The sequence below is a fragment of the Manacus vitellinus genome, unplaced genomic scaffold, assembly GCF_001715985.3.
Source record: "Manacus vitellinus isolate BGI_N305 unplaced genomic scaffold, ASM171598v3 scaffold_3_pilon, whole genome shotgun sequence".
Taxonomy (NCBI): Eukaryota; Metazoa; Chordata; class Aves; order Passeriformes; family Pipridae; genus Manacus; species Manacus vitellinus.
The window spans coordinates 26,268,088-26,282,049 of NW_021940535.1; the positions used below are offsets into that span (position 1 = coordinate 26,268,088).

General features: G+C 41.7%; 1 protein-coding gene across 2 annotated transcripts in view; it reads right to left on the reverse strand.

Annotated features, from left to right (window-relative positions):
• The window catches only part of BZW2 (basic leucine zipper and W2 domains 2), a 54,179-nt gene extending 40,302 nt beyond the window's left edge, over positions 1-13,877 (reverse strand). The window contains exon 1 of one of the 2 annotated variants that reach the window (XM_029961764.1): positions 13,806-13,877. The gene's annotated coding sequence lies outside the window, so the exon portion shown is untranslated. Of the gene's footprint in view, positions 1-13,226; positions 13,315-13,805 lie in introns of those variants that run through there. The other variant, XM_018075326.2, reaches the window with a different exon arrangement.
• Between the last annotated feature and the right edge of the window lie 85 nt (positions 13,878-13,962).

The window sequence follows — 13,962 nt, forward strand, 5'->3', positions numbered from 1 at the left end:
CGGCCCAGCGGAGGGGTGGCTTTGGCAGCATTGCTCCACAGGACTCTGCTGCTGTGGGGACTGGCACCAATGGCATTTGACTGGCAGGGAAATGGAGAGAGCTGCCAGAGCACCACCAACACAGCACCACTAGCTTTCACAGGAACAGATGCTTGGCAGGAATTATTTCCATCTCCTTCCCTTGTTGAGATATCATGTAAGACAGGGGCACTCATCAAAAAGTCAAATAAAATAGAAGCATGGGGTGTGTTGCTATGAAGGAAACACCCCAACCTACAAATCAAGGGCAATCTTTTTTTTTCTCCAAAGACTATCTAGGACTTTACTGGACTTTAAAAGGCTTTATTGGGTCTTTTTCATCCACCAATGTTACTGGGCATTTTCATCCTCTCACAGTTCCACTTCCAGGTAAAGAGGGTTTTCCTCTTCTTCCAGCGGCAAGGCAAGAAGTTACATTAAGAGCAAATGACCAGACTTGAGTAGCACGGAGGAAGAGCTGCCCCTGCACTTCTGCTGTAGAGGAAACATGTCAGCACAAAGCCAGCAGCTGTCTCTGTTCTCTGGGAAGGCAGCAGGCAGCTAGATTATGAGCTAACAAAATCCGTAGGTGGAAACCATTTAAATCATTACCAGCACAGAGGAACAAAGCGACATGAGGGGACGACAAGACAGAGCGGAAGCAATGCAGCCACCAGTTCTAGCCAAATCCTCATCAGGCTTCCCACTTTCCACTGGGACACTGAGTCCCTCTGGGGACTCTGACAGTCCTCCTTTTCCACAAGCACTTCCCAACACCCGGGTGTGGCAAGTGATCCCACTGCACATTGGTCACGCAGCCCACATGGTTGCTGCAGTGTTCACTGCTGAGACAGCTGTGAAGCATCTGCTGCTTTAATACAGTTTTTGCACCCTCATAAAGCTCTGAAATTCACCTCAGCTCCTGACATTTCCCAGGATTGGTCAGTGTGAAGGAAAAGTACTTTATTTCCATATTCAAGGCAGTACAATGGCTAGCCCACAACATGAAGAGTAGGTCCAATATTCCCTAACTCCTGCTAAAAGCTCACTTTGATACTGTTGAAAAATAAGAAAATAAGTAGCTCTATTTTCTGCTTCCCAGGATCCCAAGTGCTCAGAACAGGTCCAGAGTGGTGTTAAGAAGCTACCTCTCCTCTCCTTCATTGCACATCTGGGGAGATGGCAAGACCAAGCACCTACTTAGTGAGACACACCAGGTTTTCTCTATGCAGGTTGACTTGTGCCATTTCATCAGTACTTTCTGACTCTTGCCCCCTGTTCCTAAAACATAGGGGTTTTTTTTTAAGAAGTCACTCATAAGCTGAAGGTCTGTAACATCAACCATGGCACAAATCACCAGGAAGGGCAACACTGGCAGCCACCAGGTTTATCTTGCTGTTTTGCCCTCAGTTACAATGTTAATGAAATCTTTATTCCTAAGGTGCCATTCACTAGGCACAGTAAAGCCGGAGCCAGGCTCTCACCACATTAAAATCACCTCACTGATTTTATTGCACAAATGGCCTCAACAGCAACAAGCAGGGACTAAGCAGTCATGTAAGGATGTGCAGGGTAAATACAAGCAACCTTGTGTTTTAATATTTACAAGAAATAAGCATATTGCTAATCCACATATTTACCACTGAAAATACCTTTGATTGCATACTTGTAAGCATGCCCTAGTCACCAGTGGCTATCATGTACATAATCTTAAGACAGTGTTGTAGCAGGTTTTCAACACACACTGAATGCCCTGTCTTTCCCAAATGAGCCTTCTAGAAGCATTCAAAGCACTTAATTTTTTTAAAAATGTTTGTTTTTTCATCACAGAACAGTGTTTGTCCACAGCAAAAAGTATCTACCGCAATAAAAGTACTAGTTCTTTATTAGTATGCCTACTGGGAGAGAGAAAACAAAGACATGAAACAAGTGGAATTGGTTTCATTCTGCAGGAAGTACAAACAAATACCTAAAGACAATGAAACTTACTACGTGCTAAATAAAAAATAAAAACCTATGCTCATGCAAGATTATCCAGTCAAGAACTGTGCAGGCAGCCTGGGAGTAGTTATCTTGAAGAAAAGGAGGCTGAGGGAAGACCTTACTGCTCTTTGCAGCTACCTCGGTAGGCTGTAGCCAGGCAGGGCCTAGTCTCTCCTTCCAAGTAATAAGTGGCAGGACAAGAGGAAATGGACTTAAGTTGTGCCAGGGGAGGTTTAAATTGAATATTAGGAAAAATTTCTTCACTGAAAGCGTTGTGAAGTATTGGCATAGGCTGCCCAGGGAAGTGGTGGAGTCACCATCCCTGGAGGTATTTAAAACATGTGTGCATGTGGCACTTAAGGACATGGTTTAGTGATGGCCATGGCTGTGCTGGGTTAATAGCTGGACTCAATGATCTTACAGGTCTTTTCCACGACTCTAAGCCGAGAAAAAAAATGAGAAGACAGACTCACCAAAGTTTGCACCATAAATCACATCACCTAACTGCTAAACTGGGATGCGTAGGAAGACATTTCTTGAAAAACAGTCAAAAAAACCCACTTCCCACTGCCATCAATGAATGTACAATCACACACTGCATTAGAGATTCACCTCACTGCACCTGTTTCAGGAGATTGGGTACTTTTTATGTCATTAACCAAAAATTTCTACAGAAGTGGCTCAGATGAATAAGACTCCTGAAGCACTCCAGATGCACTTCAGAATGTCAAGAGAACTGTAAACTGAAGCACCAAGACAAAGGACTTCTCTGTGTTGTAACTAGCAACCATATGAAAAATGCATTAGTCATGGCAAAGTCAGAGAAAGAAAAAAAACAGAGAAAAAAAATCTTAACAACTGACAGGTAGAAATACAAGTCAAGAAAATAATCACACACTCAGGCTGACACGCATAATGTTGTCTTTCGGTAACAAGGTTTCTTTCAGCAACTGAAGAGGAGGAATTAGATGTAATTCTTCAAGGACAAGGTATTAGTAGGAGCTTTTCTCACTGCTGAGAGCTCTCTTAGGCGCTGTGCTCTTAACTGGAGTAGGCTGAGATAATGGAGATGGGGTATTGCTACAGATCAATTCATATCCAATTAACAATCATTTTAAGGTGATGGCTAGTCATCCAACTCCAAGCTTGCATGCCTTGGCAACGGGAAAACCTCTTAGAAAAAGAAGGAGATAAAAAGGATTGGCAGAGATCCGGGTCAGGTGAACTGAGAAAACAAGAGGAAGACAATACTCTTCCAAAACTAACAAGGTTTTTTTCCTTATACAAGATACCGTTTACATTTACACTTTCAATGGACTGTGTAAATGTTAGAACAGGATTCTTGAATTCAGAGGGACATTGGATGCCCTGTTTATCCTGAAAAGAATTATTGTCTCAGCAATTGCAGTAGAGATGATTTCACTACAGGAAAAATGGTATAGTTGAAATTCTGCAAAAACATTTTTATAAAGGTACTGCTGCAACTTAGCTCAAGCCTTCATTAATGTTTGGCAAAGAAACTGCAGCAGCCACTGTTCACAGTACACCTGCAAAAAATCATTAATGGAATTACTTTATAGGGTGCCCTTGAACCAGTCTCCAATAAACCAATATACACAAGTATTTGGAAGAAGGCATGTCAAAAGAATTACCAGAGAAGCTTCACTCCAAGCGGTGAATTTTGTCAGACACAAGACAATACAAAACAGTTCAGTAATAAAGGCCACTGCAGGAAGAGCAGAAGGACACAGCACTGCAGCACCTGAAAACCCAAAACTGCCTTCAAAATTACAAAGGTTAAGCTTAAAAAATAAAAATAAATAAATACAATCTCTGCATTCTCCAGAAAGCAATGCCTCCCAGTTGCTAACAGTTTATTATTTCATGAACTAAATACAGTAATTGGAGGAGGGATATATTAATAGCCAGCACCTCCTACACACTTGCAAGCGGTGAAGGCCTTGGCTTTGACAGAACAACTGCTGTAAGCATTAAAGCAAGTTTCAATTTAGACCTCCCTAATTATTTCTTCAAAGTATGGTGCAAAGAGTTCACCAAGGTAATGCACAGTTTTTTACCTGCAGAAAACTGAATCAGCTTCCAGGTATCTGAATTCTGATCTTTCTGGCAAGAAGAGATGGTACAAAGGGCACAATGCTTTGCACCATGTCAAGTATTCCAAACATACCAGCTAACACCAATTATGCTGTTAGCAGCATTCACTCGGACAAAAAAAGAGTCCATAACTGACTTGTATCACTCTGCATCCCAAAAGCCACATGTTCCCGCAGGGCAGGTTGAACATTTTGACAGAACACACTAGTTTTGGTGAACAAAGTCCTGGAGTGAGGAATAAAGCAGTCAGTGCTCAGACTGCTTCAACCAGCAATTATTTTCTAGGTAGTCATGGGTACAATTCCTCTCAGATCAAGCTAAGAGAATTCTATGACAATAGATACTGATTCATACCCAATAGGTGTTGGGAAAAACAAGAAACAAAGCCCACCCAACAGTATATGGCACGCGGTGCCTACAAAATCCACTACTTGTTAGGTGAGTCAGAAAAACAACTATTACAGACTGAGCACACAGAGAGAGGGCACTCGCTATCCTACCCATTGCTTGGCAGCTCACATACCTGGTGCTCTCAGGTTTACTTCAGAAAGGCACTTCTTCACCTCTATGTGGAGGCCTGGAAGCTCTTAGATTAATTCATGGAAGAAGAGTCTACCAAGGCTATTAAAAACAGGGATGATAAAACCTTCTAAGTTTGAAAATTGCTGTGGGTTTGACAAGGGCATGAAAGAAAGAAATGCAGAAATTCATACCACCACGTTCTCCTACCTCCCCATTCTTTTTTTTTTGTTTTATCTTCACATCTACCCATTACTGCAGGCCACTTTCAGAGACGAAACTCTAGACCAAAGGCAAATTTCTCCCAGTAAGCCAAGCTTTGGCATGAGAAGGTGCTCTCTTAAATCCACAAACACACAAGACAAGCATTACTCGCCCATGACAGCATACTCCACTTGAGTGTATTATGGCAACAGCACTCAGAGCTGGGTGGCAGCTGAGTAAGGCCAGGTGAGGAAGAGAAGTAAAACAAAAATCCCAAGAGGACTGTCCTGGGTCAGCTTGTTGTACTACCAGTTCTGTAGTTGGACTTCATGTTGCTTCTTCTAAGATGAGAGAAAACATTCAAACTAGTTATCTTCAGTGATGAAAACAAAAAGTTTTGAGCCAGTCTGTACAGAATATTGTGATTCAACCCACCAGTGTTTCTTCCCAATGATTGCAAATGCCCAGCATCGTGCCCAGTGAGCACTGTAGAGACCGATAAAAGCAACCACATTGATATTATGATTGAACTGTGTATTGCAATTGCTTTACTTTGTTACATGCATTTAAAACTGTATTATGTTTTCAGCATTATCTGTATTACTCTGCTAAATCATATATCCCATGTAATATCAACTATCTCCAGATGAGGAATTAGATATTGAACATCACATCCTCCACATGTGGAATATCTAAAATTTGCTGATCAGAGAGTACTGGACTCTGACACTACTCACATTATCAGAACTGGGAGATCAGTCTTGGTTTGGTAACCAAAGACTCAAATGTAAGCAGTCATGTTTCCCTTATTTTGGTACACCAGACACAGTCACAGAAGTGCTCAAAGCACCACATCTTCTCTCAATTTTAACAGTTCAACTTTGCTTTTCTTGATCTTTTTCCACACTTTATCCAGACATAATTGACATTAAATGCAACACTTATCTGAAAACATAAATGCATAAACCCAAGAATATGTCTTTGTTGGTAATCCAGACTCAGAAGACCTTTAATTCCACCACACTAAACCCAAAGAATTCACAGTCTATCTATAAACACAACATTTCAAACAATGGCTATTATGAATGCATCACAATAGTTTTGCTTCTCAAAAAGTCATAAGCAATTTTGATAATAATTGCACTCAGATGAAAACTCAGTTCTCAAAAATAATTTATATACACAGGTAGCCAAAATCTCAGAATTAAGAAACACTGCCATGAAAGGAAGTCAAATAAAGAAGCAATGCAAATGATGTGAGCTAGAAAAAAACCAGAGTAACTAGCCGGTTGTGTCAATAATTTGTATCTATTTTCCAGTATTAGCGTCATCTCCTAACAGCATAATCACATCACAAGAAGCTAGAAGTTATTGAGACATCTGTTTCACCCAGATGTAGACCAGAGCAGGTATATAATATTTTACCCCACTCCATCACAGGGGCAGCAAATCCCACCAGCTGGCAGTGCTGGATACACTGCAGCACATTGTGCCCACGCACTGGTAATGGAAGCATGGACAGCGGTCAGTCAGCCCAGTTCAATGCAAAACCCAGCAATTTAATTGATACTATTGGGTTTGAGGATCATTTCCTATTTCACTGTCCATGATTTCACAAGGCAATCACCTAATATCCACTTTTCTCAAACAAACAGCCAACTGTCAGAACCCAAAAATGGGGTGCATTTGACCTAACTTTAAAAATGAACGGCAACAGACATCTCGGTCTGACCCTGCAATCCTTGCCTCTTTTCACCATGAGGAGAAACATAAACATTTCCAGAAAACAGCTAGTCTAAAATATTCTGCTTGCCCATCTTAGAGTGAAATGGGTGAACAACTTCACAGCTTCAGCTTTAGGCACTTTTTAGATATCCGAACCAGATCAAACTTCACACCTGCAGATTGGCCATCTGTGTGAAAGTCAGTGATGCCTATAAACATCTCAGGCAGAGTTAAGAGTTTAGTTACCCACCCAAAATTAACTATAGGGCAATTACTATTGGTATATTATTCATTCTATAGTTAATTCAGCAGACCTGCTTGTTTATCTTTCTGAAACGATTCACACAATTTTCATTGTTGGCTGAGAAGTTTCAAAATCCAGAGTACCCCAAATATGCTGTGAAAATAGGCTCAGCATAAGACCACAGCCACCCACCCACACCCAACTCAGTTTCTGAAGCTGACATTACTGCAGGAGTTATGGATTTCCAACCGGAATAGGTTTAGTATCTTTTTTAAAGGGCATAAAACATCACTGTGCCAAATAGCCTGGCTTCCTTCAGAGAAAGCACTTGTGCACTTTGTGGTTGTTTGGACTATATCAATGTCAGCTTGGCACAATGCTATTTGACACTATTAACAGGGAAATCTATTTCCTTGTTTACAGCATCACTGTTCATGCACTGAAAAGACCAATATCAGCAACCTACTTCTGCAGATAACTCAATAAAGGTTCCATGGAATGTGTATTTGTAGGTGTAGCGTATACATCTACATAAAAGAGAGCAAGAACAATAAAAGCTACATTAGATTTCTACAACTCACTTCCTATAAGGAGGCAAGATATGAAGAATTTAAAACGTTTACTAATGAGACAGCTAAAGGTTTTTTTTTTCTGGACAGAGAAACCACAATGAAAGGCTTGCCTGGTCTCTCTGAGGCTTCAGAAGGACATGCCAGTCAACCTTGGGTTCTTGAATGTGGATCTAGAAAACCATTCTACAAAATACATGAACTTCCAGTGAAAAAGGGGCACACACCTTTCAGTTCTACACTGCCTCTCCTTGTAAAAGGAACAGAAGCTCTTTAACAATCAAAAAATTGTTAATAGCTACTGCACCTACCATAAAATGAGGAAAATAAAAAAAATCTAATTTTAAAAAGTGAATTGATGCGAAATCCCAAAATGTAGAGCTGTTCAATCATGGACACAGTCAAACTCTCCAAGTCAGTGAACTGACTGCTGAAGACCATGCAGACCAACGCCTTTGCATCCCACCTCAAATGTTGCTCTTCCTAGTTTGATACTCTCTGGAGAGTTTAACTGTCATATGTTCTTTGCTAATGGAGGATACAAATGCAAAGGTAATAGAAGTGCCAACATAAATTAATTTTTTCTTAATTCTAGAAGAGAGCAGATATTCAATATGACTTTCAATTGGGGGCTTTGCAATAGGTGGGGTTTTTTTGCTATCCTTGACAATGCTTCAAAAATAAAGTTGATATTTCAGATTAAGAATATGTTGATATGGGCCTTTATTAACCAATTGCTAAGGACACGAATTAAGGTAGTTTATTCAGTAATGTAATAGCCTACTCTTCAACAGGAATTGAGTAACTTATATTGGGATTACAAACAAATAATGAAAAAGTACTTTGAAAATAATAAATGGGGAACGTGGCACTAGGAAGACAGTGCTCTTGTTCCCATCACCAACATTTTGCTCTCCCTCAGCTTCAGAGGGCTTTTTGTTATGGTATGTCTCCTCATCCTATAACACTGCTTTTGCAGAGCTGATACCCACTGAAAAGGTCAAGAACTGTTTAAACTGACAGGATAAAGGAAAATGGGGACAGAATCAGGCCTTCCTATACCCAGGAAACAAAATACAACTTAGGAAGGGCACTAAACTACTAAACTAATCCTAGCATCAAACAGGCTACCTATGAAATGCCTTGGTTTGACACATTTGGCTTCAGGGACCTGGGGACCACTGCTCACAAATAAACGTTCAAGAATCACCCAACATCCTCACAGGAGAGACCCGACAGTCCAATGTCTTGATAATTTTGCAGCGTAGGTCACTAAACAACCAGTCCTAATGAAGGATCTTGGAGGCACAACAGCAATGCAAATAAATTGACATACTGATGGCAGGGCACATTTCGAAAACGGCATTTTTTTTTAGCATACACCAATAAACATTTTAATAGGAATAAAACTGACAAAATAAAGCCCTTCCCTTGACTCCTCTACAGAATTATGTTTTCTGTTCTCTGATTCAAGCCTTCTAACAAAGCTCCACAAAACAAGACAGCCAAACCCAAAACCTGGCAAAAGACCTTGAGCACGTGCTTGAGCACCGAAGAAGCAGGTGTTTCCACGTGCTGCACAGGGAGCTGAGACTGATGTGCAGGATGATAAATCTCAAGGGCAGAGTCAAAGATTCACATGGCCCTGGGGAAACACTGACTGGGGGCTCTTTTCACATGAAATGCAGGTGAAAAAAAACACAAACATCTTGGCAGAATACGGTATTCAACAGCACAAAACTGGGCTCCAATAGCACTGGCTGACAATTTTGGAATCCTCAGGTCTCAGTCACAGGAAACCACACATTAAGACGATGCAATCAAAGCAGACCTAAGACAGAAGTGATTTGACAAAACAGACCTTGGAGAGGTGCAGCAAAAAGACTCATACTAAACTCATATCAATATTGGTGCATACAGAGAAGGTGGTAGACTGAAAAGAAACTCACCATCCCCTCTTCTTTCTAGAGGGTTGACTCCTTGAGCATTTAAAACAAATAGCATACTTTGTTTCGCTAATTTTCTATCATTCAAGGAATGAAATGGTAGTGAAAATAAATGACAAGCCCTGTATCTGCTAACGTTCTGTAGTATTTTCCCAAGATTTCAACCCTGTGTCTTATCAGAAGAAAAACAACTAACGTTTAACTTGAATGCACTGAATGAATGTTCCCTCTTAAAAACATTTCTAGAGAACTAGAGGATTTTATTTATGGAAACAAAATCCAAAATGAAAGGATTACTTTAGCTTGCAAATTACAAACCGTTGAACCGCTTAGACTTCTTTTTCTGCATGAAAACACATTTAAGGAAAACACATGAAACAGTGGTTATTACAAAGAAGTACAACCCCAAAGCCATATTTAATTGCTCTGCCTGCGGTAGTTGAAAGAGTTGTAGAAGGGTGTAACTCCTTGAGATTTAGGACATCACAGGAGATGCTTCCTTCCTGTATCCCTGGCCAACCTCTCTGTCCCAGACTGTGTCTAGTATTTCCTGTTTGTACTCACTCCTAATTCTCACCAGAGGCAATCCATCCTTCTTACAAGCTGACTAAAAGCAATAATCTTGCTAGTCTGCTCCTATGAGTCTGCAATAACTGTAAGTGATCTCCATACAAAACTTCTCCATCTGACCTAACAGTAACTCAGATTTTGCAGAGTGTAAAGAAAACCTAACTTAGTGCAAGGTCCCACAGGGAGTAGGTAGCAGATGAGAATCCTTATCCATGTCTCAGTATGCATGTTAGCTATGGGAATACCTTGTGTATAGCTATTGTGGTTATACCAATTGTGTTCCAACATGCATTGGTGCTCCCCAGTTTCAGTTATTCTTTTGTGGTCTTTTTATAGTCTACCTTCAGGTACAAACACGCCTGAGCAATGCTGACAGATCACATCAAGGATCAAGTGGCTGTGCTGAGATCCAAAATTAGATAAAAACTGAAAAAACCCCCACGTAAAATAAAATAAAAATACTTAAGGAAGTCAGAGTTATACAATGCCAATCAACTGAGCGAGGAGGGGGGAAGCAACCTATCCACAGACTGCTATTTGTGAGATCTGAGATTTAAAACCAGGATGTTTCTAGCAATAAAAACCCCTTGAACTTGCATGAACTTGAATTGATCTAAATGAATAATCCTATTAGATCCTCTTAACTTTGGCCAGGATATAATTATAAGGATTGGAGACAGCAGGACCAAAACCCAGTGGGGGTCTGTCTGCAAAGCTCAGCTCCACTGGAAGGATATTTCCTGTAGCCCAGGCCATGCAGGAGACAGAACCATTTCACAAAAACACACTTGGCAACCATATGAAATGGCTTTTACATAGGAACAACTAAATAGTCCTAAGACTTCAACTTCACAAAAGACAATGGCAGGGATAACACAGCTCTGTCAAGGCATGACTGCATGTCAAGGGTGAACAGGACTCATTGTCTCCCAAAACAGGAACTGGAGGTTGGGGGATCAAAGGAAACCATGAAGTACTAAGTCCAAAAACAAGTAAAAAGGGGTCCTCTTTCAAGCAATCGTGAAAGTTATAATCACAGGATGCTGCATACACACAATTTACCTAAATTCAAAAAACTTACCACAGGCTATCAAATATGAAGGTAAACACAAAGACACCACGTTTTGTTGAGGAAATCCCTAGCAGTGAACCAGTGAGATGTAAGCTAGAAGAATAAGTCACAGAAATATGAGTATTTGTTTGACCTATTATTTTATTTTCCCCTAGACAAAATGTAGTGAGTCAGACCAAGTTTCTGATCCTGACAGGCCCAGGCACAGAGAGAGGTTATAGGATATTTGACCCCTGCTACCATTAGCAGAGCAGCAGAGTACACAGCCATAATTCTAGCAAGCCTCCAAGACACAAGTGAATGACACAAGTGGTCATTTCAGAGAAAACAGCTTAAAACCAGTGAAACCAGTTGAGCATTTCATTTTCCTCTCTTCTATGTCCAAAGACTGAGCATTTCATGGTGCACTCTCCAGGGCACAGGACAGTCTTCTCCCCCAGTTTGATCCAAGAAAAAGCTTACTGTTTTGTACATTCACCAAAAATAAATGTTCCTTAATTAAAGAAATACTTATTATTTTCTTGCATGAATGTTGCTCTCAACAACTGCAGAAAGTGTCAGGCATTTAGGATCACCTATACACTGTTAACAATAGCCATCACAAATCCCCACTAACACACCTGCACGCACTAGAACCAGCAAACCACTGGGGAAAAATGTCCCCACTGGTCCCCGTTTTCACAAATCACATGTATCACATGTATCACCTGATGAGGAAATAAGGAATTTTTAATATGAACACTTAATCTTTTTAAATCAAAAAAATATCCTCAGTCACAGTGAGGTTAACATTTCCTTCTCCCTCTGTAATACCCAAAACGTAAATGATTAATTACCAAACAGTAATACCCACAACTTAAATATGTGAAACAAATAGATGCAGCAGATAAAAGAAAATGCATTAAGGGACAAGACACAAAGGTACAGAACCTACATTTTCACATTCCAGTTGCCTGCCCTGACACTCACTCTCTGCACTGCCGTGAAAAAAATCACTTGTTGCCTCCATGCTTCAGATTATGTTCACAAAATGGAGGCAACACCACTTTATTACCTCATCACAATCTCACAAGGATGAACTGAAGATTGTGAAATGCCTGCATATTACAGGATTGAAGGTCATACAGTCCTTCCACAGGTAAGAGCGAGCAACATTTTTAACTAGTGTTATTTTATTAGCCTTGCAGATGAAGCACTCCTGCAGCCTTACTCACCAAGTGAGCTCCAGTGACGCCGCCAAGGAAAAACTGATTGCCTGTTCACTCTGCAAGCTAGGGTGCAATGACAGTACTGACATTTTCATATTTAAAAAAAAGGGAATATAATATGCATACTTTTGTACATTGCATGCCTAACACGTTTTGGGGATTTTTTCTGGAATATGAAAGGAAGTTTGAAGGCACTTGTTATTTAATAGTGTCACAGGCATTATCAGTGCACTGTAATATCACAAAATTTGTTCACAGCAGGTAAAAGTCCCACCCTGCTGTGAACCAACAAAAGAGCACTTAAAGCCTAATTTCAGCCTTCATGTTGAGCCAGTGACAGAATTCTGTTAGCACCACATAGGGATATTTTTCTGGATCAGAGTATTAAAAGCACTTTTACTTTTAGGCAATGCTTTGAGGGTATTTCAAGGCATTTTTGTTTTGTCACAAAAAAAAACCCTCAAGGAAATCTGTTATAATATGAACTCCAAAGCAATCTATGTGATTTACACTTGTTGATGTAAGTAAAACTAGATGGTGGTATGCTCCTGTACTTCCATGATTTTTAAAATCATGAAAACATAATTTTGCTGTTTTGTTAAAATAGAAGTGTATCACATTTTGGTTTTGTAGAAGCTATGAAGATCCACTATGCTCAGAGAGCATGCTCTTCCCTGAACCAGGAAGCAAACAATGGGACTTCACCATTTCTGAAAGTCAGTCAAGCCATTAACAGATGTCAAAATACAGAGCAAGATTAGTATTTCAGAAAGAAATTCCAATACCTAAGTAACCATTAGATGACCTGCAAGTACTATGGAAAGAAAAATAATCATCTTGCTGATAAAGCTATGCCTTCAAAATTTAGTTACAGGAAAAAAATGGGTTCTTTAAAAGAAAGGGTACAAAAAAATCTACACTGAAGAGGGCAAAAAGTCAGCACCAAGTATCAGGATCCAGCTTTTCCCTCTGGTACAACCATAGGCAGAAACCACGGATGTTAAACCTCAGCCTCCGTCCCTTGGAGATCTGCAGGATCGTCCTAGTGCCTACCGAGCTTCAACTGGAGGAGTGGAAAGTTGGATCCGTAACAAAGATCATTTTTCCACCGACAGTTTAATTTTAGAAAGGCGCCAACAAAAGGCACCGCTCTGAACGCCCCGAGCTCGTTACTTCCCTTCCCGATCCATCAACGCCCGCTTCCTCCCGGAGACACGATGCCGCGGCAGAGCCACGGCTCCACTCGGCCGCTTTAGCCGAACAAACCGCTTTTCCTGCCTTGGAAAAAAACAACCTCTACCCCACAATCCGATGCCATAAAAAGGCAGAAAAGCAGGATCGCAGAGGGAAGAGCCGGCGGGCACCAGACCGCGCACCGCCGCCCTCCCGCAGCGGACCCGGCCGCCGCCCGTGCGGGGGCCTGCCGCACCCCCGCGGTACGGCGGCGTTTCCAGATCTCCGCGACCTGCCTCGCACCGGGGTGTGCACGCCGCCCGCTCCTGCCGCCGCCATGGCCGCGCGGCCCGCCCGTCCGCCCGGAGCTGCCACACCTTGCAGCCGGTCGGTCCGCCGGCAGCGCCGCCGCGGGGCTTGGCGCGGTTCCGCCCGCCTGGGCTCTCTCTTCCGCCGCACCTGTCGGGTGGTTGCGGCGGTCCGGGGCGGGAGGGCGAGCGAGCGCGGCGGCGGCAGCGACGGCGAGAGACAATGGAGATGAAGGACGGACATTGACAACACGGGCCGCCGTCCGCCCCTCGCATCCCACTCCGGCACCTCCCCGGGGGGAGGAACG